Source organism: Anas platyrhynchos, chromosome 5, assembly GCF_047663525.1.
Source record: "Anas platyrhynchos isolate ZD024472 breed Pekin duck chromosome 5, IASCAAS_PekinDuck_T2T, whole genome shotgun sequence".
NCBI lineage: Eukaryota > Metazoa > Chordata > Aves > Anseriformes > Anatidae > Anas > Anas platyrhynchos.
In genome coordinates this window covers 57,982,183-58,005,770 of record NC_092591.1, presented here as the reverse complement: position 1 = coordinate 58,005,770, position 23,588 = coordinate 57,982,183, and the positions used below count along the sequence as shown (strand labels likewise).

General features: G+C 34.1%; 1 long non-coding RNA gene across 5 annotated transcripts in view; it reads left to right on the top strand.

Annotated features, from left to right (window-relative positions):
* LOC106017859 (uncharacterized) overlaps positions 1–23,588 on the top strand; it is an 89,386-nt gene that overhangs the window by 36,011 nt on the left and 29,787 nt on the right. For all 5 annotated transcript variants that reach the window (XR_011809820.1, XR_011809819.1, XR_011809818.1 and 2 more), the window contains one exon: positions 24–181. This is a non-coding gene — a long non-coding RNA (uncharacterized lncRNA). The remainder of the gene's footprint in view (positions 1–23; positions 182–23,588) is intronic.

The window sequence follows — 23,588 nt, the reverse complement described above, 5'->3', positions numbered from 1 at the left end:
ATGCTTGTACTTCCATCTCTTAGATACCACAAAAAAATGTCAGCAACCCCAATCAGAAACAACTTTCAGGACCTTTGGACGCCCATTTAATGCCTGCAGATCCCCTAGGGGAGACTACACAGCTGACAGTGGCACTGGTGAGGAAACTAGAAGAGAAACATCCTAAGGCCTCAGCTTAAAGGTAAGCCACTGACAGAACTGATATTTATTGTTCAATGACATTAGATGTTTTCCTTCAGTTTCATGTAAGATTGATTTCCTGGATATTATTGAAATATCTCAGAAACCCTCTGGCTGATAAGCGAACATGGATTTTGCCTAAAATTAATGAAAAAGGGTGACATTTATGTGCATTTCTTTTAAAGATTGATGTGTAGAATGTTTGATAATTGAAAATTTATTTTTCAGTTTTATCTAAAAACCTCACGTTACACAAATTACATAAAGAAATATAGCTTCTATCAACATTGTGACATCTTTTGTGCCACACGATTTAAATTTAAATGGTTAATGCTTTGTTATAAACCTTAGAAGTCATGCTGAGCTGAAGTACTAAGTGACACAGTTACTTTCAATATAGGACTGTATTTTAATTTGAGTAAAAGTTTAATAGTAATGTTTTTAACTACTTTTACTTACAGAAGGCAGACAATGTTGCCCTGGTTTGAGGGTTCTTCATAACTGGGGAAAAAAAAAATTTTGGTTAACTAGCCAAATGCCATTCTTTAGATGTTTTTGAGCTTTTGAGTGTTTTCTTAGATCAAAACATTAAGAAAACAGAGCCTCCCATTCAAATGGAAGGCCACTAGACATTACTCAATATTATAATGAAAGTTGAATTAAGTAAGTTTTTGAATATTAAGCTAAAAAACTTCTTTTGGTGAACACAGACATTTGATTTTGAAGATTATCTGCAGTTAAAATAGTTTATAAGCATTGAATGCTTGACTTTGTGTCTTTATGCATTTCTTTCCACCAAAAGTGGAGTCACACAGTCTAAAGTATTTTTCTGAACTATAATTATTAAAATAATAAATTAATAACATTATTGTCAAAAACGTTGTTAAATAGCAGTGGCAACTAATTCAAAATTCCTACAATTACCTCTGTTATGGAAGTTCTAAGTGAGATAAATCCTAATTTCCTGCTGTTTTTCAGCAGACTGTGATAGACTAACGTATTCTGTAGCTCATAGAATGCTTTCCATGCCCTTCTGGAAGATGATGTGAGAAATAAGAGAAAGGTGTCTATCCTCCTATCTATTCCAATGTAGGAATGAAATTTGCCATTCTTTACAGTACGTGAAAAACTGTCATAGGTGCAAATGAAGAATACATTGTGTTAGTAGAGGAAACTGTATCTCTGTGTCCTAGAATTTTTGTTTCAGGAGTTGGTCCAGCTATTTAGGTTGATAAAGTAAATATTATCCTGCCCCTCCAAAGACGGTCAACTGTTTTTTCAAATTCTTTTTGATTAACTGTCCTGCTCAACACACTTGTAGACTTCTTATCAGACTGTTTTTTGAGAAGTGATCTGAAGAGTCTCTAAAAGGAGATTCAGTTGCCAAGGCATAGGTGTTTAGTGTGATTTTTAACTGTTGAAGAATATATCACCAGGCTTTCAGCTCCTTCAGATTACGGTAAATCTCCTGCAAGTCTTGTATCTGTAAGGTGCAGATCCTTAGGATACCTTAGCAGTCTCAAATACCAACAAGGGTCTATGTTTAAGAAATTGAATCCTGCCCTAAATGTTTCCTTCTCTAGCTTAGTGTTTTGTGGGAATGTGCAGCTCAGAGCTTCATTATTAGGGTTTTATTTGTTTGTTTCTGGTTTGGATTCTGAGAAACAGTCTCCATGCTTTCATGGAGAGTCACCACAGAATGAAGTCAGTGCCATAATGGAAGAACATCTAATCTATAGGTTTTTGTAGGAAGGGCTCTATGAAAAGAGGGATACATTTCAAAGAATGTGGGTAGTTGGATTACAAATTAATCTGTTTGCAATAATTTTTATGCACCTAGACGTTCTTATTTTTGCTGGTTGAAACTTGCATTGAGTCCTTTTCTTACCTTCATCTTGTTCAGACACTTGCACATTATTCTATAATACATGGTAGCAAAGACAAGCAAATTGTCTTGTTTCTCTGCATGTCCTTCCTTAGCAGTCTCAACAAGTCCTTTTTGTCTTTGGGGACACCTTATTCAAGGTGTAAAATGATGGTTTTTTGATTGCGTCTGATACTTTCACAAATTTTTGAGATGCATTATGTTTGTAGGATATGACAACCTGAATTTCATCTATGATTTACCTGAATTAATCCCTGAGTTCCTATGTGAAATGTGAAAAACTCATCCATTCCAGTAAATGATGTTGCCAATAAATAAATCTGTTCCATTTCTAAAAGGCAAACATTACCCCAAATGGACAAAAAATCCTGTCGTAAGCTAGTCCATAGGTATGGAGGGTTGAAATTTGCTAAGACAACATGGTATTTAGATAAGAATGAGTGGAGAAGTGAGCTGTATGATTCTGATTCCTGTACCTCCCTCAGTGTACAGGAGCTAATGACTTAACTAGAAACTAACAGCCACAAATTTCCTTCCCATCCTTATTCTCATGGAACTGCTCACATAAGGGAAGCTGCAGATCCATTATCTCCTTTCACTCAAATTTTGGAGAATGAACACATGACAAAAGATGACATAGTATCATCTTTGCATCAAGAAAACAACTTAATGTTTTAGGTATTATATGGTAGAAATGCGACTCCTGTAACTTCTGACAACATCTTAAATTACTTCCCTTATTTTTATGATCTTCCTAGTTGAGCCCTAAAAAGGAAAGATGGTACTCTTGCATCATCAACTGTAACAGATCAGATTTCTTTTGATGTCAGCTAAGTCTCTAAAATGAGCAGTTACTTCATGAATTTGCATGCAACAGTTCACCCGTTTTTCTTGTATGTATCTCTAAGATAAATATTTTGTACTTCAAATGGCGTATTATTTGTTCCTTTTGTTTCAATATTTGTATGTCAACATGGAACCCTGACAAATTCTAGTAAGAAAAAGGGGAAGAAAAAACACTCGCTCCGTATTTTGGGTCTCCCAGCAATGCATTGAATTTGTGATCTGTCCCTTTAAATAACACTGGTAATGTTCCTAAAATTAGTCACCTGTTTTAATGTATTTTTAGTTTGTGGCCTTATTGGATCACTTTGCTCCCAAAGGTAGGCCTGATTTCACAGTTCTCTAAAGATTTTGTCTCCAATGTGGATATTCATTTAAGTGTGTTCCAAGCTACGTACATGCTAGGTACAAGCACTCCTGGATCTGGGTCAGAATACTTATGACCCTGTCATATTTAATACTAAGACAGACACATCTGGGACAGTTGGTTTCATTTCATTTTTTTCTGAATCAGTTGGGCGGATTCAGTTATTACATTTCTTAAGACTTACCAGTGGAGGAAAAATGAGTAAAGAACACCCCAAGGAGACAGAAGTGTTCTCCCACTTTCATCAGTGACACAACTATGAATTGGTAAAATTGTTTGTAACGGCTAATTGAATGTTTGACCTTTGATTCTTTACAATCCATAAGCAGTTTATAAATTCTAAGTGGACAAAATAAAGGTGAAAGTCATGATCTACGTTATGAATTATGGTTAGTCCATGGATACAGATGGGAATGTATTTTTTTAAAAGATAGTTGGTTTTGGATACCAAATGCATTAAAAATACAATTATTAATGTTCCACTTATAAACAGCTCTACACTGTATTTTTCTATTTAAAAACTAGTTTGTATTAATTTTAAATACACTTTAAGATTTCTTTGTGAAAACTCCTTTATGACAACCATCTTTTCACTGAGTTGAAATGATTTTCCATGATGTATCTGCCATGTAAGCGTTCTAAAGGTTAAAGCTTTGAATTGGTGACACATTAGCTTTCATTATAAGCTTTAGTCTCATCTTGACAAAATTATTCTAATAGCTGTATCTGCCACAGATACAAATTTGGTTCTCAGCTCATCGCAAAGGGGAAATGTTATACGTCCATCTGAAAATGAAAGGAATGTATAATAAACATTACAGTCCCATTTTTAGAAATCATTTGAATATATTTGTTTACATTAGTATACTGGTTTGAGCGGCTTACCTTTATTTAAATGGAATAAGAACTGGGGGGGAGGGAGGAGGAGAAGGACTGTAGCAGCCGACAAAGCATGGTGACCCAGCTTGTCACCCAGTGACCTGTGAGAAGGAAATAATGAACTGTGAGTAGCCATCATCTTAACTGTTTCTGACAGTTTGGCTATGGGCACATCTGTGTTAGTTGCATGGAAAGGCCTTTGTTGTTTTCCCACTAGTGACTTTGCAGACCGCTGTGGGGTTTGCTAGCTGCCCTGCTCTTACACTTCCCCTCCTTTTTAAGTAGGAAGAGCAGCTGCCACTGATAGAGCTGACATTTCTTTTAATGATTAACTTGGCATTTATATCATTACAAAGAAGAAAATAATAGAATTTCTGCTTATTGTAAATAAAATTATTGTCTATATTCATGTAAGATCAGTTGCAAGTATGCCTGTAATCATTCTGTGTTACCTACTCAACTTGAGCAGTGTTTAATGTCTGTTGGTACCCTTTCTTCCTAATGTCTTGTCATATTTAACTATTTTGAGTAAATTATCAAGTCTGGTAATGTTTTATATACTGCAAATATCATTCTAAATGTGGTGTATGATAAAACTAGGCAGCTTTTCATGACTAAATGGTACGTTGCAAAACAAACAGAAAAACACTATTTATTTGCTGTTACAGAAAACATAGAAAAACATGTTTCATTTTCTAGATTGACCAAAGTATCCATGCCTTTTCTGGTGCAGTAGTACTAAATCTCAGATAAGTTGGCTCACAATGTAATTAGAATTTTCAGCTAGGAGAATTAAATATAGAGATGCCTGTTCTCATGAGAGATGTCACTAATTTGGCATCTCTAGTTGGAGAAAAGTCTTTTGAGTTTATCAGTCCTCTGGGTGTGTTCATCCTCCACAGAAAGACTTAATGAAGAGGAGTTAAAAATACGAATGGCGCTGCTCAGTTGTTTGTCTCTTTTTCTGAGATGAAATTCAGAATAATTTGCTAGGTACTTTGCAGTGTCTTTGTAAGACTCTATTTCTGGTTGGTGCAATCTCAATTACTTAGTTGTAAGTTTGCATGTTTTCTCTGGTTCTGATGAACAGTCCAGTGACTTTGGGGAGAGATTAACTGTATGAAGTATGATGATTGACCCAGAGGAAGGACATGGCCTCTACTTGGAGTGCAGCACAACTAGAAACGGCAGGCGTGCTTGTGGGGAACAGTCTTTTTAGACCTTCTGTTGAGTTTGAGCATGTTCGCTATTTTGGTTGCAATTGAAAAGTTAGGAGTTCCATTAAAGTTGTGGTATATCTTTGAAAATCTTTGTTTTAGCAAGGAATTGAATAATGAATGCACACTTGAACAGAGTTTCATTTGGAAGCCATCTCCCTTCTATTTCAGAGCTTTTTTAATATTTCACATATCGTACATGTATATAATATTTCAATATTGTAAATTCAATAGATGCATCAAACAAAATATGTTTTAATATGGTGTTTTAATATGAGCAATAAACTGCTAAGTAGATGACAAATTGGAAGTGAAAATTAGTGGAACTTGGATTTGCTGGCTGGTTGGATACTCATTGATACAACTTTTGTCATTTGAAACTGTTCTCTTAACAAAAAAATTATAACTAATCACCATTTATAAAATATTAGCTGTTTAAAAAGTATTAAATTGATCTTAAATTTCCAAGACAGTGCAACAACTATCTCTTTGGACCATCTGAGAACTGAAGTTGACTTTGATAGGAGGTGTAATGTCAGTGAATATTAAATAATTTATTTTAAAAAGTTTTCAATTTTAAAGTTATATTTAGTAATGAAAAAACTGGATAGTTTTCTTCATTAAATATATACATATATATATATTTACCGTATTTCAAAGGAGATTATGAAGTAGAATCTGAGGTGCTATAAAAAGTTGGAGAGTGAGATTACACAAAAAAACTGTAACATCTAACCAAATGAAATCTCTTGCATAAGTAGCCTATATTTTTACAGGATAGAGCTTACCTACAGATAATACCATGAGCTTATATAAAATAATTTAATTTGTACATTTTGTCTTTAAGTGGGAATCCAATTTTTTAATAGTCAAGATATCTTTCATCACATTTGTGTACAGAGCTCAATCATATTAACAATTGCTAGTTAAGCATACTTAAATTGAAAGAAATATGATTTTCTTTCAAATTAGCTTAAAATAGGCAAAGAAATCCTGTTAAAAATTAAGCTTTTATAGTTAGATTATGCTTGCAAGTATACAACTCTGTGTATCCAGTTTTCCAGCTTGATGTGTTCATCAAGTGCTTATTATCAGTTGATAATTAAAAAAAAAAAAAAAAAGAATGAGTTAATGAACTTGAATGAACAAGGCCACAGCAGGAACTGTGTTACTGACAACATAACTGGTTAGCAGAGGTTGCAGCTTTTTAATACTTAACATATTGGAATAGCAAACAAAAGGGATAAAAAGGCATATCTAGACAGCCAATGTGTTGAGTAAAAATTGAGCCATTGTTGTAATTCTTAACAAGTTGTCACAATTGAAAGGGCAGGCTAGTTTTCCTCTGGTGATGATGGAATGAAAATAAGATCACAGACCAAAATGTAGTTGTGGGTGAACCACAGACCAAAGTGTAGTTGTGTGTGAGTTGTGTAACTCACCTATAAAAGGTGAGTTACAGACTCCTAGCACATGCTGGTCAGATTTCAGTTTTCTTTCCTCATCACCGTTCTTGGATTTGAGACAATTTATAATGCAAAACCAACAATATCAAGTTATCTAGTTGCATTCAAAGGAGTCCTGCTATTCCAAAATAAAACCAGAGGCATTTGGATAATGCCCTCAATAATACTTACACTTTTGGTTAGCCCTGATGTGCTCAGGCAGTTGGACTTGCACGGTCTTTGAAGGTCCCTTCTAACTATTTGATTCTAAATTTTCCAAATATATGGAGAGGGCATAGAAAATACTGACCACTTGAGATTTAGTTACAAGAAAGATGGAACATAGAGAATATAAATGAAACACATAGTGAAGAAACTTAAGAGCAATGGACAAACCCTCTTCTGCGCTTTTCCTGTCACATGTAGTAGTTTTTGAGGAAGCTTTTCTTCTGGGGGTGGTGGTTTGTTGTGTGGTGGGATTTTTGTTCTTTTTTTCCTTCTTTTTTGTCAAGAGATCACCTTACCCAGAAATAAACTTACATGCAAGAGTGAAGAGGGGAAAGAGTGTTTCTTATGACTACTTCAAAATGAAAGCTGTATAATCCAAATATAATTTAATGAAGGTAAGAAGTCAGAATTTATCCTAAAAGACAAAGTAATTGATATTAGATGGGAAATAGTTCCATAATCCTTGTTTCTTGCTAAAACAGGTATATCTGGAAGTCACAATGAAATCGTATCTGAAGAATTTGGGTGAAGTTCTTCTGAGAAAGGCTTTTAAATCTGTCAGGTGGTGTTTTTGTTTTGTTTTGTTTTGTTTTTTTTCTTTTTTTTGGTAGTATGTGAAAGTCCTGAGACTTAAGGTTAAGGAAGGTTAGAAAGTGTGACAGTGACTATGAAAGAGGGAATCTGATAGGTTTGTAATACTGTACATGAAAAAGAATTTGAAAAGAAAGCTTCATGATGGTAATCCTCATTTTAGTGAGAAGTCTTACAATATTAAAATTGAGAAATGTTGTTTTACTTGTGCCCTTTTCTCATTATACTGAACATATAACCCCCCTGACAAAGACAAAACTGACAAATGTACAAGCAACCTTCCCACTCCCAAGGAAAGACGAGAAAATTAGCTCTGTGCTGTTGGAGTGCAACTCCAGGCTTCTGCAATGATAATAGAGATTAATTTGTAATTGTGTGTTGCCCCCTGCTCCTCTAGCCATCTGTAGATGATGGAAATGGTTGTGAATGGCAAGAAGCAGGGAGGCTTGCAGGGAGGAAAACCAATGAAACTGAGATTTCCCTCCTTGCTATGCACAGTTTATTCTTTTGCTCATATGCATGAAATGACAGAGATCATAAAGATATAGTAGGTCATATTAAAAATCCTTCAGGAAGGGCAGGATTGGATCTTTTTTCTTGTGCATTACTTAATTCATTTTTAAAGGACTGAAGCAATAAAACTTCTATCACTTGTCTTGGGGATGTCGTTTCTACAGTATAATACTCCTCTCTGTTAAGACTATTTTTTTCTGACATTCAGCCAAAAAAATATTATCTACTCAATTTACTCCCATCACTCCCCCTGTACTACTACATTTTGCACCTTTCCCATAATTTTGGTAGGAATTCATCCCACTTAAATCAGCAGTGAAGTTGAGTTAAGTCATACACTGTTCCTTCGCTAGTCTATACAAATGAGAAATGCACCTTTCTAAATTCCTCACGTTACTTTGACTTAGCTCCATTCTAGGAAAAAACCTACAATTCATTACACCAGTGCTTACCAGGCAAGAGAGTTCTTCTGAGATATTGTAGCTTTTATTTTATTTTATTTTATTTTATTTTGTAAATTCCATTCATACACACTTTTCTTTATGCTGTTTCACACTGTAAGGCCATTTGAGAGGTGATTGGTGATTCTGGCACTTAAGAGGCTTGACAACAATTGCATATCTTGAGAATTAGGTTTTCAAATGTGCTTGGAAAATGTGGGGTCCAAACTTCTGTATTCAGAACTGGCTTCAACAAACACCTCTGTGCACACCTTTAATGAGCTTTCGGTAGGGTTCACATAGGGTCTTAAATGCTTGTTATATGCAAAATGAAAGGTAGACTGTCTAGCAACACTGGCAAATACTTGGATCACATCAGCTTTTTCACTGCAAGCGTTATTCGGACTGTGGCTGCACTTCTGATTTTGACTAATTCTTGAGACCATTTTGACTTGCCCAATCTGTTTAGATGCAGGGATTTTTAGTAAGACTAAGCCCTTATATTATTTTTCTAAAACAGATCAGTTTTTTAAGATCATCTTTATGGTATCTGGAAAAGTTTTCAATCCATCTCAATGTTTTTCTAAACACACCTTGTTTTTTTAGCAGTATTACTTCACATGAGTACTGTACCATCCTAGGGTAATATGTCTAATACAAACTTATTTATATCAACTAACTTGAGCTTTGTGTCAACATAGACTTTTGTTCCATTTTCTTCCCTCTTTCCAATAAAATGTTATACCAGCAAAAGCATATTTTGTATTATAATTTCAGTGATGCGGTGTTCATCAAAGATCCTGCCTTTTCTTCTTTGAGGCAATGACTGCTGGCAGAATTTTGTAGTGTAGGTGTGCTCTGAAAGATCAGAGATGACTGCTCTTAGTACAGGGAATAGAGAGGTTTAAGTAGCACTTGTCAGCTGGTGACCAAACATTGAGTCATGGTATTACTAATACTGTTTTTCCAAGCAAAATCACTCAAATTATAAAATTGCTGGATAGATTTCTGGTAGTTTCATTTTTTCAGAACTCTAGAATTTTGCCTGTACTGCATAGAACAAGATAATAAAATTCTGAGGTTTCTTCTACTTTTATATAATATCTTACATTTTTATGATGTTTCCTTAGGATTTTCAACATTTCTTTTGTTGACCAACATTATTACAGCTATATACAAAGTTTAAATTGTGCTTTCAGGTGCATTTTTATTTGACTGTTAGAATATGAAATTGTGTTTAGAAGTTAGTGTGGGGTATTTTTAATAATAAAAGGGTCCAAAAGCCTGATAAAAGATTCGCCTAATTTACAATGGGGTGTTTTAATTAAAAAAAAAAAAAAAAAAAAAGCTATTAAAAGCATTTGTTTATATGTTGGCATGTCTGGATATATGGGTAAGCGTGCATGTATAGCAGTGCCAGTCCTGTAAACTAATCGACTTTTGCCACTATATAGCCTCATCAGAATCTCACTGGAGTTACTTGGAATCCTGCAGGATCTGGTCCATGAGCTTCTCATGGTGTTGTGGTGGAGACAGTAGCACAGGGACCATATTTTGCAAGTCTCTACAAAATGTGCTTCTGTAGACTCATACGTCTTCATAAGCAGGCAAATTTGATAAACTTAAATTGTAATCTTCTAAATGGGATTTCTTGATCTGATTTATGCACTTTCAGTGTTTTCTGGGTTGTATGGGGATGTGTATGTTTTAGAGGACGTATCTCCTAATTATGACTTTAAAGCAATTTTCACTTGCAGGGCAAAATAAACAAACTGAAATGTGTCTTATTAAAGGCAGACAGTGGGGCATTTTCAAAATATTATGCTGGCATTAAAGAAGACTAAAATTTTCAGGGAAATATTGATAATAGAGATTAAAATTATAGAAGACATCCTTTGAAGTGGTGTATGTCTCACTGCTTCTGTTGATCCAGATTTTTTTTTGTTCTGGACTTTATGTTGACTCATCTTTTACCTCTACATATTGAAGGTTTCCTCTTACCCATCATCGTGCACTGTTCATTCTTCTGTCTATGTCTCTCTAAATATGTCAGCAAGAATGATTATTGGTATTTTCTACTCATGTATTTCATCCATCTTTTTTCGTTTCAGCTTAACATTAGGGACTTCAAAATAATGCTAATCAGTGGCGTTCAGGTAACAGTTTTGAGAGTTTTGTCTGTAATTTATTTCTCATTGCATTCCTTCATTTTTAGATATAACCTCTCGCTCCTTTGTAAAATAATTTTCTTACAAACTGAAACACTTGTTCATTAATAAACCAGCGACAACATGAAGACAGCAAATTTAAATTCTAAAATGTAACAACCGAGTCCCTTCTAATCTGGTTGCAAAAAGGAAGAGTTAAATAATTTTTTTCTCAACTGTAAATCTTGACTTTCCTAAAACCTTTCCTAAAACAAGAGCACGTGACTTTTAGTAAGATAAATTTTATATTCTAAGGTACTCTTGAATTAATAAGTATGAATTAATAGTGACATGTGAAACTGATAATAGATTTTTTTTGCCATGAACCAAAAGACAGATGTAAAATCAATTTTTGTTAGATATATAAAACTCCATCAATACTTCAGCTTTCATTCTGAATGATACAGAAGTTTTTTTTTTTTAAATGTGTTTTTCACAGTGAAGCTTTTATTCCTTTTTCATTTGACTTTGCCAGTAGGGACCTCTGTTCAGTGTTTCATCCAAAGAAGACACCTTTGACAGTATGGTTGCTCTTCCCCTACAAGCACTGTGCCTCTGTGTCATCACTGAATTACAGCCTAAGTTTTTACGTTGTCCTTCAACCCCTGACCTTCTGGCCTAACAGCAACAATATTACTACCACAGCTATGCTGAAGCAGAAAGCAGAGAGCATACAAAGATGAAACAATGTGGAACTAGTCAAAACTAAGCATTTTTGTACATTGTCCTCTTTAAAAAGAAATCTTAAAAAAAAAAAAAAAAAACAACTTCTAACGGTTTCACTTGAGGCTTGAGTGACTTTAGGCAGCTTTAGTTTGTTCAGTGACCCAGGAACAAGTACCATCATCCTATTAGTGCCCATAATGTGAGATAACTATATCAAAAAAGTCTCTTGAACTGCTGTGTAAATAAATTGTAAATATGTGTATAAAATAGTTTAAATATTTTGAGGAAGCTGAAGACAGCGTTTGTCATTTAGTTGTGTTTTTTTCTGAAGTATTTTTTTTTTCCATGGAGAGAATTATTATTCCAATCCATTAAAAGTAATTTAATAAAACACATGAACAAGCTTGTGGTATATATAATGGATCCACAAGCACCAATAGTAGAAATCATTCAAAATAATATTACAGTGGCATGTGTTAGAACACATATCTTTCAATCTGCTTCATACTGTTGAAATAAATCATAAGAATTTATCAACACAATGAAGGCAGACTGGAATCTTACAAGTCTAAGTTTTGCTCTGAATTTGTTCAAAGAGTGTAATCCTTCAGTATCTGAGATTATATAAAGTTATTCTACAAGTTAATTGGTTACAAAACGTTCCTTTCTTTGTTCTGAAACCTGTAACTCCTTTCTCCATCTGATGACCTTCTACTGCTTAGGTTGAAATAGATAGTGAACAGTCCAGTTCACTTCTCCACGCTTACCTAATAGATTTCTATTATATTCCATGTATTCTCTTTTCAAGCTGAAGAATCATGATCTATCATACGATAGAATTATACTCTATGTTCATTGTATAGAAACCTAGCACTCTAGTTTTGTAGCTAAATACATATATGTTCTCAATAAATGACGGAATGTTTTGTACTTTGGATTTATGATAATTAATTTCTTAAATTTAGCTCTGAAGACATTTCTTTTACATTTTGCTTAAGCCTACTTTTTAAAGAACTCTGTATATGTGTTCAAACAGAAGTTTCAGGTATGTTCAAAAAACTTTCCGAATGTGAACAGATGCAGCACTTGTAAGTATACTTAAAATAAGTTATTTTTTAAAATTACTTCTGAAAGAGTGAAAAAAAAAAAATCTAATACTTGTACTTTTATGTTTAATATTTAAAAGGTTGCTATATTTTGCACTGTACTGTTTTCTGCATTCAGACAGATAATTTCCTGGAATGCTGCAATACTTTGCACAAATTCTGTCGTGTTAGTTCAAGTTCTGTGTATCGTATAATCTTCTTATTTAAAATGTTGATGGAAATGGTTTGCTCAGCTGTTATGACCTTTATCCTTATGAAATGTATAGTGTCTAAATGATTAATCTGAAGCCACATCCACTCTGCATATTTCCTATTGTAAATTGTAGCAGTACAAATGCCTCGAGAGATGAGCATTCCTCCACCAGTCATAATTTTTAATGTAAGATATATAATGCATACACTGCAAAATTTGTTTTGTGCACTTAATCTGCATATATGAATTTTTCTAGGGAAAAAAAATATAGAAGAGGTTAGTTAGTTCCTTAATGCATTTTCTTTAAGAACTCAGTTACACCTTATTATACTTTCAAGCTTAGATAGAAATAACATTTAGCCAATAAATAGAAACATTATTTTAATTCAAAACTGAAAATTGAAATAAGTAAATTAGAAGGAAAATTACCCATGAAGTATTACTATTTTCACTTTGTTCTTCTGTGGCTTTGAATATTGAGATTACAAGGGTAATTCAGGAATTAATGGCATCTTAATTCTATGAATAGGCTGATTTCTCAGAAAACTTCTTTTTACTACAAACAAATTAACGCATGAAAATCCTTCTTCTGTTCATGGGCTTTATTTTGCAAAATTCTCAGCACTTCTTTCAAATCTAGTAAAACCTTTATGCATCTGGTTAATTGAATGGCATTAACGTTTGATTTTAGTGGGACTTCAGGTGCACACATTTGCTTTGCTTGATTATGCCTGTTTGCTCACTATCAAGCACTGCGTAGGAATACTGTCTCAGACTTTTACAGAACTGTGATGCAGAAGGATACTCAAACTATAGGGAAATTCTAAAAATAGAAAATAATTCCTATATCTGGTTCTTCTCTCCTTCATTTCTTTGCCAGTGCACCTCTCCACTTGACTAATTTATACCAGGATAAGTCAGAGGAGACCCAGTTTACGTTTGTTAGGCTTTTTGTTAGGGAATATCAGTAGTCTTGGATCACCCTTCTGCATATTAAATACTTCTGTCAATTAAGCAAGTTTTTATACTTTTTTGTTGAGTGTTGGAATTGAACTCAATACTCATAGCACTGTCAGTAGAACGTCTGCTGTAGAATTGAGATTATCCTAATTTTCAGTTTGTAAGAGCAAGCCCCAAAGCTGCCTTTTTCATAAGTACTGACAGAACTCAAATAGTTTAAATGATATGTCCACAAGAGAAGGTAACTAGGGCTTTTCTGTTAACAAAAACATGACAGGTGCCATTTAATAATCCTTGTAGAAAAGTGTCTCAATATTTCCCTTTTTCTTAATTTGTTTATTCATATGTCAAATGAATATGAAAGTAGGAAGGAGGGAACGTATTTTTACATTTTTAATACATAATAAATCATCACGCTGTGTTATAATTTTGTTTTACTTAAGCTCATAAGAACCCAGGTAAAAATAACTGCATTCAGAAGTAGTTTCCTCTGCTTAAAAGGCTCCAAGGGAGGAATCTCTAAATTAGTTCCCCCACTCCCAGCAAACACGCAGCCCTTTATGTTAGTCCCATTAATGTTCAGTAATAAGTTAGTCTTCAAATATCAATAAGATGATGCGGTCTTGATGGAAGTTAAATGTCCCTAAATCCTATGAATTGATCTGCAGGAGCTGTTTTCCACATGAGTGGTATCTTCACCCAGGCATACATCCGCAGAACGGTGGAGGTCAGGGTGATGAAGGAGGAGCGGGCTTGGCGGCACACATGCACTCTATTCCTGACAGTGTCTTGCTTCAGCAAAGGGAAGTGAAGCGCATATACCATGCTCAGTGGCATTTCCAAATGCAGCTCAGCTGGGGGCCTGTGCTTATTGCATCAGTGGCACATACTGAGAAAAAAAGGAAATACATAATTTTGTCAAAGTAGTAGATCACAATCTCCCCCTCCTCCTTCAAAATCATCACCAGCACACACTAATAGCTCTAATAGATACAGATTTTATGCATATTTCAGTCACAGCAGTATTTCTAATGCATATGTGAAAGGGTCCTTAATTTATGTCTACCAACTGTGTGGTGCCCTTCTTTTGGGTAATGTCATCATCCTAATGGTGTTTCTATTATACTCAAAGGTAGCAAATGAGGCTTATTGCAGGAAGGTAATTGATTTTCACTGAGTGAAAATGTAAATAGCCATAAGAAATCCTATGAAAGACAAGCAGTTCAAAATTGCCAGGAAAAAGAAAAAATATTCATATACATTACTTATTGGTGTTAGTACCTGTAAAATGTTTCTTATTTTAAGAAACCCACAATGACTGTATTTCACGTTATTTTATTTCCAATTGAAGTAAAAATTGGAGAATTTAGATGATTTTGTCTTTACCAGTTTGACTGTGCATTTTATGAAAATTACTATCCTGTTCAGTAAGGGTGCTTCATTTTGTCAGGTTTCTCTCAAGTGGAAACAGTGTGAATAAAATTCCTGATATAGACGTGTAAAGAAAAATGATTCTTCTCTGGAATTTCAGTGGTAAGAGGTAATCATTTAATGTATCCTCTCTGTGGATTTTCAGTGGGAGCTTTCCTTTGCATCTGAAAGGTTAGTGGGCATAGTGTAGTTTACTCAGACCTCAGAATTCCAGAAGAATGCATGAGTTAAAAAAGAAAACATGCCCTCCGTGTTCTGGCTGCATCGCAGCCACTGTTTTAGGGAATTTTTTTAGGTCAGCAAAAATAGCCACCTGTGGTTATAGCCTTTCTGTGTATTTTGCAAAGTGTGGTTTTTGCGGTTTTGTTTTTTGTTGTTGTTGTTGTTGTCGTCATTGTTGTGTTTTGTTGTGGTGTGTTTTGTTTTGTTTTTCCACAGTTTGTCTCCCCATATTTCCATATATTCCACAGTGTGGTCCTAATTGCCAAAGTGATACCTGCTACTAAGGGCAAAGCTGATTAGAAGATGCACATTTATCTCCTTTCAGTATTGCACTGAGTTTAAAGTCATGTGTGTTTTATGATCAAGGACTGATGGCTATAGCTTATTTTTCTCCCATGGATAAACTGATTTTCAAATCTTCCAATGAGTAAATGACCAGGAAATCCTGCACACTTTAATCCCTGCTGGCTATACCCATTATCTCCAAAGTCATAGTTTTGTCTCAGCATAATTGTTTGGAGGTTTTCGTCCTGTAATTATTATTTTCATAATGAAACCCACTCTGCAAATAATTTATTTTGTTTAGAAACAGGACACTTTTGACTTTGTAACTAATGAGTGTTTATCCTTCTGCAGTTTGCCTGGAGGAAAATAAAAAGCCCCACTGATATTTCACTTCAACTATGGCATTGCGAATGCTCTCAGTGTTTCAATACAGCATAACAGTACTGTGATTAAATATGGATGTAAGAGAGATCATTTTCAGAGTCTTTGAAAGTTACAGATTACACTGTTATTAGTTCCTTTAATTGACATCTTCATTTAAAGTTCCTCTGTTCATGTTTTATATGGTCTGGATGGTATATATAAACACGGGTCAAGCTTTGCAATTTGGGTAGGTGCAAAACAAATGAGAAAGTGCTTTAATTTTTACAATAACAGAGTGAGTACAATTTTTGAAACATTAAATATCTGTATCCGGTTTTACGGGATCTCCTTGCTTGACAAGTGCCTATAAATTTTAAACATTAAATCTGTTGTTTCTATGAACAACTGATTTAAAAAATAATCATATTAGAAACCCTGTACAAATAATAGTACTGCAGTCTTAACTCTGTATAGATACAAACTGTGGTTAAACACCTTAGATTTAGAGTAACTGTCCATTATTGCCTTCAGCAAATTTCATTTCAGCATTAATCTATGAAATTGAAAGCAAAACTAAAAATCTTATCTATGAATGTTGCTTAAATCTTCATATATGGTGTCAGAAATGCAGTGAGTCTGGTGCTTTTTAGAAGTATTTTATGGTAAGCCTGCTTCTGTCTCTGAAATGAATCTGCAGATTGGCTGGTGCATCCACTTTAATTTTTAGGTATTCAGATTAAGAAGTTTTTTTGTTTGTTTGTTTGTTTTTAAAAGTGGGTTTTTATTTGTTTTTTTTTTTTTTTTTTTTTTTTAAATAGCAAGACCCAAGAAACAAATCTCAAATAGGCATTCTCTCTCTGTAGTTATTAGTACTTTGGCCTATTCAAGCAGGTTTTGTAACAAAACATTTCACTTTGCAGAGGTAAAAAGATGGAAGTCTTAGGCAAATGTTTAGCAAAATGCTATACCTGTGCAGTCGTTACATAAATATATAGTTGTATTATATAGTCATAGGTTTCATTCCTTTAATTATTGCAACCTAGCAAAGTCTGTTATCCAGTATTTTTTTCTTAAAACTAGAAGAATAGCTGGCAATATGTAATTCTGTAGATGAGATTTGAATCTGGAAACTTGAATACTGGTTAATTGAGAGTATTTGAAACTTGAATCCAAATGCTTTTAAAAAATCATGCCATTTTGTTGTTTGACACTAATTTCCTACCCAGCATGTATTAGCAATGACTGAAATTAGCTCCCAGTGAATTACAGTTAAGCTATTTTATGCCATCTGCAAGGAGTTTCTGATGGCAGCACTGTGGGTTGTTTTTTTTTTTTTCTTCTTTTTTTTTTTTTTTTAATTTAATTCTCTGAGAATTTAGAGCTCATGGAAAGTGAATTTGACAACGTTGTAGGCTTCCCACTTGACAATGCTAATACAGCATCATTAGTGTAGTTTCTACTCTTGGCCTTAGCCATGACTTGGAGATACACATTCAGGTTCCAATGTGGTATGAATTCTTAGTGTTGCTCCAAACACACGTAATTCAATGAACTGGCAATTTACACTAGGTGAAGTTCTGACCACAATTTCACAGTAGAATTGGGCTTTATGGGGTCATGGGTGAAATCTTAACCCGAGCAAATTCAATGCAGATTAGTTCACTTTTGACTTCTGTGGGACCAGGCTTTTGCCCCACAAACTTCCTGCTGAATTATTAGAAGCAACAAGAATGCCAGTAGTGCCAGGCCTGACTGCATGCTTCATGATACAAGTCTACACTAGAACGGCAGTGAATCCATTTATCCAGCCAAATCTATCCTTTATACTTCACATGCTCTTCTCAGGTGGTATCTAAGCAATTCTCAAGTATTAAAAAATACAATCAAAAAAACACCAGAGCTAGACTGTTGGTAGATGGTGGTAGCGTGCTTACCATCTGTAATTTTATTTTTAGCCTTAGGTTTCAGAAATTTAACGTTTCTATAAAATCCACGTGTATTAAATTATTGTTAGTACTCGATACTTAATGTGTGCATCTTGAACTGGATTACATATTATGAACCAATAATTTTGTAATGAATGCTGAAAATATCAGTATCTCCTGGGAAACAGAAGCGATACTTTGAGCATCAGACATGCTATTTTCTATCTTGGGAGTATGAATCTGAAACATGAGAGTATAAAATTAAAAAAGAAAGCTTTATCTTTTTGGTTCAAGACCTTTATCAGGTAAATAAATTTGCAGTGGTGAGATACAGACATTATTTGACCTTCTCTATCATTCATAAATTATGGTGGGTAGTTAGCATTCATAAGAAGTCATCAAATTAATTATTTGCCTTAGAATAAATATGATTGAATTAGAAATGCACAGTGCTGATAGACTGACCTCAAGTATATGGGTTTCTTATTTAGAGAAAAATGCTCAGATCTACCTCTGTTAGTCTGCTAATTGTTTATGTATATTAGGTAAATATGTAACTTAATTCCAAACAATTGAAAGCTTTTGTACAGGAAAATGAAAGGGGAATGGCAGTTCATTCAGACTTTTCAAGAAACTAACCAGAATACTCTGCAATTTTATACATATTTGCATTTTAAAATAGAAAATTGTCTGCTTTCTATAGAGTAGCTATATTATTTTTACGACTTCAATTTGAAAATGATTGCAGATTTTAAACTTTTGTAAGGAATTACTGCTAAGCTTCAGAGATACTGTTTCTTTAATATTGTTCTGCAGTTAACATTTCTAAGCTCTGAAACAACTGATAAAGTAGTTGAAGTAAGTAAATAAGTAATAAAAAGCACATCAAAGTAGTTATGATGAGACAGCCAGATGGCAGAGAATTGCAGTTCTTGCTGTAATTTTATCAAAATTACTATTGTCATGGCATGTTAGTTTTCATAAGAATTTGTACAGTCACTGATCTTATACAGACAAATTAATTTCAGGTTCTCTCATGTGTAGTCACATAACAGCTATACTTGAGCACGCACAAAGGAAAATTAAATAATCATAGTCACATAAACTTGAAAAGTGGCACAATTTCTTAAGTTTACTATTCCATAACGTCTTGGGATCAGTGATCATTTTTCTTATGGTAGACTCAATTTGATCTACAGGAGTTCTGCCATTATATAGTTTCTGCTGCATTTAATCTTCATTATGAAAAGATATAGTATCATCTAATAGGGTAGAATTAGTAGTAATGCACCAGCATTGTAATAATTCCTAGGAGTTATATCATTTCATGGAGTTTCATACTTTTTCCTCTCATAAAACTACTGGGATGAAAATAATTGAGCCATTGAAGTTTCATGAATAGGTTGTCATTACATGTTCCCTTTTTGGTAAAGGATACCCCATGTCCTATAAATGTTTGCAGGGGAGGAAAGACTGAGAATTACATAGTGAAAACAACCATGTTTTGATCCAAGTCCTATCTAGGATAATGGCACGCTTGAACTGTTCGTTTCCCATCATCATGCCGCCTGAAGCAGGAAGCCCACATGGCAAGCTGTGAGGGATTTCCTCTTCTTGAAGGTGGGCTTTTTATGCAACTGGTCTGACCTATGGTTTCTGTTGTTACGTGTTTCTGTGTGTGGGTGCATAGGCATTACAGCATTTAATCTACTTTTAAAAATTCAGATTGTCTGACTCCATAGGCTTCTATGGTGTCCTTAATCAAATTAAGGCAGTGTAACTAAAGATGGACTTTTTTTTTTGAGTTGTTAGTCCAAAGGCTTTGGAACTAACTTTTTTTTTTAAAAAAGACTCATATTTCAGTTACAATGCAATTTCCATTAAAAAAGAAAAAAAAAGTGAAAATACTTACAGAGAAATTATCAGGCTTATGGTGAGATGTATGGTGCTGAAAGCTTGGTAGCTTTCTTAGGCACATAAAGAAAAAGGACAAATGTAGAGGAACTTGAAATTTCAGTTATTTTTCACATTGGTGAAATTTCACCAACTTCAATTCTTCCTAAAAGTAACTTATCTTAAAAAAAATAATAATAAAAAAAAAATACAGTAGTGGAATTACTAAATTATGGCTTTTGACTGGACACTAGGCATTTATACATATACTCGCTATTTTTATCAACAAGTATGAAAGCAACTCAATGCAAAAATCTGTTGTCTGATGTAATGGTCATAGCATTTGGTCCAGAAACAATCAATTAGAATTTGGAGTGTGTTGATGTAGATTGTGGTATGCTGACATTATGAAGATATAAATGTGTGTCTCAGAAATTGGTGTTTTATTTGTGTCAGTTTCTTGGTTCCATTCTTGACTAATTCCTATTCTCATTGCTTCAGAGACCTTTTTTTTGTCTACAAAGAATACTGTTGCTCTATTTTTTTGAGGGTTTACTGTACAAAGTGAAATGATTAAGAATATATGCAGGTCTCTTGGAGAATAACTTTTTTTTCAAGTACTCAAAACGAGCATGAAATATTAACTAAAACCAAATTGGAGGGAGGAGGGGGGGCTAGTTATTAACAGATTATTCCACATGGTATTGACATTTTAAACGTACAAGAAATCTGTCTCTAGAGAGAAACATGCATACATACTTGAAGGTGTAAAATATATATATATAAATATATGAATACATGCTTTCATAATACTTATTTACATATATGTGAGAAAATGCTATGTGGTTACATTAAGTGTAGAACCAGTGTAAGGATCCATATTTAGTACTGCTCCTTTGAGCAGGTTTGTTTTTCCATCCTATCCCTGTGTAGATCTCCAATTAACAAAGTTTGCGCCTGTACAAACAGTCAAACTAGGCTCTGAGATTTGTACTTGTGATGTCACAATACTTTAAGATTACATTTTAATCACAGAGATTTGGTAACTCCTAATGGCTGATTGAGGAATGTATCATCAGAAGAATTTGGCAAAATACAATGAAAGCATATTGGAAAATATAAACAGTTTGTAATCAAGACACCTGAGACAAGTTTGTTATTAACCAAGGGATAGAACTTGAAGTTTATAAAAATAGGCTTAGTCTGAAGCTGAAAAATTATCTCCTGTGTGGATCTTACTAGTGCTACAGGGTGCTCTTATAGCTCTTATAGAAGGTAGCTTGATTTGTCCTATACCTTGTGCAGCTTGCTATACGTTCTGCTTGTGATGTTTACTTAACGTGAATTTAGTCTCTAGTCTGCAGGTTGCCTGCAGCAGACATTTGTAGAGGCAGAAAAATTATTTGCTACCAATTCTAAAGCTCATAAGCAGACTCAAAATGAGGAAGTTTATGTCATAATTCTTGTATGTAAATTCCAGTAATATATTGATTTTGAGCTGATAGTACATTTTCTTGAGTTTTTAACCAATAAAAGGAAAGCTGAAATTATACTGTAAAACGAAGCTGTATGCAGCCACACATTAATCTCATGTATATTTATGCAAAAAAAATCACTCTGAGGAATGACAATGATCTGATAAGATTAGTTTAATGTAGAATAACAATAATAAATAGGCAAAAGCTACCAATGTGATGGAAACAAATCCCGCTTGAGAAATCTACCACAAAATAGAACAGTTGAAAACTAGTATTGAAACACCTGGAGGGAGGGAAGATGGAAAGAGAAAAGGAAAAATTAAGCAAGTAATAACATGAGCAGCTGGAGACAAAAAGAGGAAAAAAAAATAGCAGTTGATGAGAGAAAGAAAAGAAAAAGTGAAGCACGCTGTTGAAAACCTGTTATTAGCAAGAAACAATTTTTAATGTGGCTAAAAATCATGTTTAACAACAAAAGCAAGACTTAATTCATTATGAAAATATCCAAGAGCCATGAATTGCTCTTCCTGGAGGTTAGTGGAAAACGGCTTTTAATCCCTTACTTTTTTCCTGTTAAGTTGTGAAAAATTGAACCAACGTATATCTCAAGCAAACGTTATTTACCCATTGTACAGTGGATAAGAAACTGGTAATCACACAATGTATAAACAAGTGAGCAAGATAATCTCACTATGTTGGACAGAGTCCAAATAGAGTATCCCCAAGATGTTCCTGGGTATTAATAAGCTTTTATGTGTATAGTCAAGGCAGGTATAAAGCATGGTTTACTCCACTTATTTTTGCAGGCTCATAAGTATGATCTAAAAAATAAATAAAAAATAGACATAGGGTCTGTAACGTGACTGACTTGTTCAGAATTCTTTGGGACGAGGTAGAAGTCAAATTAGATCCGTGTTTAAACAGTAGACCTGTGGGACATCTTACAGGAATAAGAGTTATGTGTGCTTCCTTTGTATTGCTATGTGTGTTTTAGTATTTTGACTAACTTGTTAAAAAAAATAATATAAAATTACTCGAATATTCTGCTTCTCTCTTCTGTTTTCTACAGATTCATGCTGTTGCTCACTGAGGCTGAAGATATGTATGTTTTGCCTTCTTTAAGAATATGATTGCAGTTCTTTGCAATTCCATTTGAAACTAGTTGGGGAGAAGAAGAAAAAAAAAAAAACAACAGACAAAATAAAATCCTTAAGTATAGGGTAGAGCACATCTGATCTACTTCAGGAGATCTGAAGTAGATGTTTACTGCTATTTCCTAGTGAATGGATCCTAATGGAGAATCCATGTCCTGTTCTGAAGCTGCTTAGGGAGCCTCCTGGTGATTTTTTTCTCATTGACCTCTTTTAAAAAAGAATAACATCATCTGTCCAGCCTTCTGGAGTAATTCTGGGTCCTAAGTATGTCTCTGGGTGACTGGAAGATATCTTGTGTCATTGAAATGTCTTTATGGAACACTATTCATTAACTTAGTTTTATGTTATTGGATTTTTATTTTGGAGATTCTCATGAACAAGTAAGGGGATCTGCATAATTGTAAATACCTGACTAAATACTGATGGCAGGATTTTTTTTTTTATTTTTTTTTTTCCTGGAGAAAATTGAGTTTAAATAGAACTGTTCAGGGATGTGCACTAAAAAAAAAAGTCAAGTCACCAGTCACGAGGTAGATCTGAAATCTGACAAGTTTCTAACCAAACCAATTGAGTTGCAAAACTGAAAATTAACAAGCACATTTCCTTTTCTCACATGAAAACTATGTTCTGCAAATATTGAACTGCTCATGTGTTTTTAAAGAAGCAGCATTTGTAGCCATTGTTTATGGAAATGGCTGTGTGTTTGTTAGTTGCATGCCCCCCAGTTCTTTTTCCTTGCATTTCTGAGATCAGCAGGGCAACTGTCAATGCTGATGGAACTTTCTTCAGGAGAGGCCATACAGGGAATCGTACACAATAAAAAGAATAGCCAGCCTCTGCCAGTAGACAGTGCCCTGAAGGAGAACACTTGAAATAGCAACATGTAGTAGTAAGGAAGTTAAAGAAAATGTGGAAAGCGTGTTATAGTAATACTGCTTTTTGACGTGTTCTGTGTCAGAAGCATGTGGATAGTTGTCTTTATACACAACGTACACTAACTTTTATGCAATTTTTTCCTTTTGCAGACAAATATGTATTTTAATTTAATCTACCAAACTGAGTACTACAAAGGTATTTCAAAATGTTTAAGTGTATTTGTTTCCTCTTAAACAAAGGA